Source organism: Falco biarmicus, chromosome 4, assembly GCF_023638135.1.
Source record: "Falco biarmicus isolate bFalBia1 chromosome 4, bFalBia1.pri, whole genome shotgun sequence".
NCBI lineage: Eukaryota > Metazoa > Chordata > Aves > Falconiformes > Falconidae > Falco > Falco biarmicus.
In genome coordinates, this window is record NC_079291.1 from 16493345 (window position 1) to 16499344 (window position 6000).

The window sequence follows — 6000 nt, forward strand, 5'->3', positions numbered from 1 at the left end:
CTTTGAGCTTATTACTATTTTACAAAAAGATTATGAACTGCTCGTGTTTTCACAATGGATTCCCCTGTGCATATATAAGGAACCATAATTTCGGATAGTTCTTGTCCTGTGCGTGCAGTGCCATTTATGAAGATAGGTTGTGAAAACTTGGTATGGAATTACTAATTGCTTTTATTGCAAATGGAACTCAAGAAACTGCTGAAATGGAAAAATAAATATCAGAAAAATAAAACTGCACTGTTATATTTTTGCAGTGCACTAGAGTCTTATTCACTGGTGTTTGAAGTTTAAAAAGTAAATTTCTTGCTGTGGAAGTTTTAAAGTTAACTGTTTATCTGATAAGATTTGCTAAATAGAAAAGTACTGAGAAGATGGTACTGGACTCTTGGAGTATCAAAAACTAAACAGTTTCAGTCCACCAAAATTTCTGAAAAAAACCCAAGTAATTTAATATTCGCCTTTCATTGTAGTCTAAGTTAATGCTAATCTCTTCAGACAGAAAATCCTAAGCAAAAAGAGGAGCTAAAGCTCACAGCAATAGCTTTTCTAAATTTCTTTTGATTGAAAGCAAATATACTGGTTAGGTAATCTAATTGCTGTGAATAGTATTTAAGGTAGGAGAAGGGTAAAGTATAATAAGATACACACTTGAAATGTTGAAACTATTTTGTCAACCCAAAGACGACATCACAAAGCTATGCTAAAGGGCAAAAAGCCATGCTGGGATATGTGGCTTTCCCTCCCCCCCACCCCCCCCACCCCCCATTTCATGTAGTAAGTGTTTTCTTAGAAAATGCAGGAGGAAATAATTGGAGAAAATCAGACTCGTGTATTTCATCCTGTTACTACCTGCCATAACTAGTGCCTTTATACTGCCTGGACATTGATATAACACTAGAAAATAGGAATTCTGGTAAGATCAAGACAATTTCCTTTGAAATATTGGCATTGAAAAGAATTATCTTTTTGTGTGTGTGTGTGTGTGTGTGATCAATAGATGTTGGTTGATTTCTTTTCCTCTGCAAACAAATGGAATTTTGATTTGGTAAATAGAGTTCTGGATACTAATTTCTGGGGGGGGTTTAGCGAGGCAGGACTAGCACTTTAACAATGAATCTAGAGCAGTCTCTTAGCTTGGACAAAGGGCACGGTTTTGTTGTTAGATGTTCTCACAAAGTCCTAGTGGACTTTATACCTAGGGATGTGGGCTAGGCTCCAAAAAGAAGGCATTTTCATTCAAGCCAAAGATCTTTTAAAGCCTCTTATTCTCAGTTAAGGAGATTGCTTCCGTTGGAATGCAATCTTCTTTTTGATATGCAAGCATGTGAGCCTAAATCCACTACTCTTGTGTATTTGTACAGTGCATAATGTTTTGTAGAACAATTAAGCCCCATAATTGAATGCGGAATCAAAATTTCCTTCAGTCTTCTCAATATGACTTGCTAGTAACAAGAGCAATTACAGCAGGAGCTGAGGTAAACGACACTAATCCAGTGAAGCACATTTCCAACCTGAATTGCACACCAAACCTGTTTCTACGCCCCCATCCCGTACAAGTGTGCTGCACAATTACCGCATGTAACGTCCTGTTTTGAAAAAGGCGAGAATTGTGCAGAGAAGCAGTCTGGGGGGGGAGAATGCCATGCTCTTCATTCCTCTGGCTGATAAGAAAGTGCCTACTGTGTTTCAGGCCCTGTTTCAACCCTCTTTCCTTTCCTAGCAGTAGCTTTAACAGGCTAAGACATCATGCAACTATTTATCGATCTTCTGTAGCGGGCCTGTCATTCCAGCAGAAAAGCTGCATCCACAGACTGGACTTCCCCTTCTGAAAAATCCTTCCTACACAGAAGATGTAATCCCATCACTGAAAGACCCATAAAAATCCCTTTAAAACCCTTTGGTTTAAAGGTCTCTATCACAAATAGCAAGCACAGACCATAATAATAAAACCAGTAAATGTAAACATGAGTCATTCAGAAATTTCCCATAAATTACACTTGATGTAGCCTAAGTTGACACTGAAGAAATCTATGAGAAAGTTGTCCTTACATTCCTGTCGGATTCCTCAGCAGCCGGGACGGCACTTCTGCATCATGTTCCACTCTGGATGCCTTGAAGCAGATGTCCAGATTGTGCCTTGGATGTGGTGTCCTTCAGTCATATACCACCTCCTTTTAATGTATTCTTGAATAACCATAGGCTTTTATTTGTTTATAGGATGGAGATCGGTACATTGAGGTTTTTCTTAATACTGTCAGGATGTAAAGTACTGTCGTATTGTGCTATTTTAAGCAGAAATGTGGCAATTTTTTTTTGTTATCCATGTTGTATAAGTATTTATTTTACATCTTTTCTTACATTAATAGTAAAAGGGTGATGTGTAACTTTTCAAACTGAATTTATCACTGTTGGTAACTTAAGAATCATTTTAATTCCTCCCACTCAGATTGATATCAGAATAATGAAGTAATAAATATCTTCTGAATATAAATCAGTTAATTCATGAAAGAAAGTTCTTCTGATGATGTTGCAATACATGTACCAAGCTAGCTGAAGTATTGCCCATTTTCCTCACAAGGCCTTAAAGATTAAATTAGATGTAACTATATTAAAAATTTACTTGGTGAACTCTGCTACCTATTGGCTTGTGCCATGGATGTTCTTGAAACTGCATTTTTAGTACAGATTGATTTCATATGCTTACTTATAAAACAGAAGCTGAAACTAATAGTCCGATATTTTTCTTGTACATACTAAATCAATTTGATTACAGAAATGGGGAGTGAGGAGGGATCAGACCGATGCCTGATTATTGGATTACTCCAAGGCATTAATTTGTTCTTTATTGTCAAATATGTTTTAACATGTAGATACGGCAATTAAATAATTTGTCATGATAAATATTTTAGGATTAATTTGTTACTTTTCTTGATACGTCTGATACAGAGAAGAAAGAACACGTGAAAAACTGCGAGTAATGAAAAGTAGTAATAACAGATCAGGAAAGTAGTGTCAGAATTAACATGAAAGTGGCCTCTTCTCTTTTATCATGTTAGTCCATCATGTCTTCTGTAATTACTCAAAGCACTGCTATATGACTTAGTATCCTTTATGTCATTTTTGAACAGTAGCAGAGGTGTTTGTAGTGGCAGAAGTATTTTAACAGTGGTTTGTCAAGCAAGTGATTGCATCTGTTTTGTGCAGGAGGTTAGTTTGCTAGACCATGATCAATTGTACTGTTCCATCTTTAAATTTATGCAGTGGAATATGATATGCCAGTGTTCTATGTAAAACCTTTGTATAATGTTGCTGCATAATAATTTTGTGTCATGTTGGAAAAATTCTGGGATGAAATAGCTTGACATAGTAGTCCATCAACACAAGATTTTCTAAATTGTTAAGAAGTGAATTAAACTTTTTAGTTAAAATACCTGTGAGAACTATTCCAATATAGATTCAGTTACCTTTGCATTATCAGGCTGTTTGTAACAGCAGTAGGAAAGAACTAGAAAAAGATCCAAAATACTTGATTCATCTGACCTGAAAAGTAGAAACTAGCGAGCACACAGTGTACTGCACAGCAGTATCAAGGGACGTGTAGCTGAGTGTATTTTGGCTTTGGGCTGGCAAAATCTCTGTTCTTGCAAAACAAGTAATGGCATTTTCATTATCTGGGTGACACTTGCATGACAGTGAATGCACTGAAGTATGTGGAAAAACCATGCGGAATGGTATCCTTCTCGTTACACAGGAACAACTTTCCTCACCAGTCAGTGTGTTGATACACATCCTAGTAACACCGGGGAAGTGGCAGACTCTGCCCACATTTACCCACAGCAACCCACTTCTCACTGCACACCAGTTAGGAGGGAAGGGGAAAAGCATGAAACATGTATGAGCTGATCTGTTGGTCTGTGGTTTGGCTTGCTTTTTTTTTTGTTTGGGTTTTTTTTTTCCCCTGTTAATATAAACCCTGCTATACATAGGCCTAGATTCAGCAGTCGTTTATTACTTGAGTAACTCCTACATTACCAATATAGATCCAGAAAGGTTTTCTCAGGGAAGAAGGAGCTGCAGGCTTCTTCCCTAAAAAGAGAGAAAGTTATCTTTACATACATATACAGCTTAATGCATACGGAGAATTACAGGCATATCGTTTAAAATGCTTTTTTTTCCTAAATAATTTTATGCATATACAATTGGGGTTTAAGCTGACTGAAGTTGTTGGCTGTTGCCTAATTTTGACATGCCTTTCCTTTGCAATTTGGAAAAAAAACCCTAACCAACCAACCAAACTTGTCCGGCTGCTTGAGAGCTCCCTCTCGTGGAAAACTCTCCCGGAAGGTCTGCGCACGTACTCCAGCCCAGAGGCACGTAGTTGAAACTTTACCTACCCTATCTATTCCTGATAACGCTTGTGCAGCAAAAGAAAGAAGCCGAGCTAGCAGTTGTTGCAGATCATATTTTTTGCTTGGCTGCCCACCCCTTCTCACACAGAAACCTGCTGGTTTGGTATAGACTCAAATACTGGTTGTTATTTGGGGGGAATTTCTGTAAATGAGTATGCATATGAAAAAAATGTAGGTGTTCTTTGTTCTAGGAAAAAAAGAGCCCCAAGTCGTGGATGGTTTTATTTTTTACCCCGAAAAGAATAAATGATTGTCCTCGTCTAGAATAGTTTAGAATCTCTTGTACCTGGGTTGGTGCTGCTGAACGTGCAGTTTAAAGCAGACTGTACTTACTGCAGCCATCAGCAGCTTTGACCAAATACCCACTATTACAGGTCTGTGCTGAACAGGGATGTGCTTTTAAAAAATTGCCTTGCAGTTCAGAACTGTTGCCCACTCCATGCAGGAGAAGTACCAAGGGTCTGGAAAAAGAGCTTCAGACATTCTCCGCCCCCCCCCCCCCCCCCCCCCCCCCAGACTTGACCTCCTGATCGTCACCTGGGAAAAGATGTGCATCTGCAGCATCAGAGACTAAAGCAGCGGCCACAAATCCTGCAAACCTCTTGTGCAACGTGGTGGAGTCACTGCAATAGCTCTTTGTGTCTCCTGTGAGGGAGGCTGAGTCGCGCTTTTTGGTACCTCTGCACCAGCCAATACAAGGGAGTGTGAAGGCTGCTTCTAAGAATACAGAGGGTGTACCAATTCTCCCCATTTTCCTGCGGTTAAAGTGATGGCCTGTGCAGATCTTCCATGCTAGATGGAATTATATCCTTTTAGAATGAAAACTGAAATGAGATAATAGCCATAAATACAGCTGTGAAAACAACAGCGCTGTAAGTCAAGTAAAATAGTGGGAGAAGTAAGGTAGATGGTGGGGGAAGACAGTAAGTTTGGGTTTGTGTATGTGTATCTAGTGGGTTCTGAGGCAGACTGTTTAAATTAAATGTATTTGAATTGATAGTGTTTTAATGGTCAACAGATAGCTTGCTCTGTCAGGAAAATAAACATTTAGTCATATATAGTTAGCTAACTGGGAAGCGAGTAACAAAACCACATGAATCCAAGCAACTCAAATTCAGGCAATTTTTGAAAACTAAGGTTGGGTTCAGATCCTGTGACTTTGACCAGTACCAGGGACTTGGCTTGCTATTTTGCTTTTTTTCCTTTGCAGGAAGAGGTTGAGGTACTGATGTGATGTGTACTGATGGAATCTTTGAAAGAAAGCATGTGGAAGTAATAATTAATTGAAGTAATAAAAATGAGTGAAAGTTTATTGTAATTAAAATGTAATATAATTAAACTTAAATGATAAATTGTTATATAAACATCTATGAACAAATTTAATTTAAAAAACCAAAAAATGTTTCAAAGAATTATCCAGAACAACTTCTAACTGCTCTGTGATATTCACTGAACCCATGTAGAACTTCAGATTACTTCCCAACAAATTCTGTAGTTATTAATTTATTTGATGTTTGCCTTTTGACACATCTATGTAAGGAATTTGATATTCGTTTACCCTAATCCATAAAGTTGCAGTTAGGACTTTCAT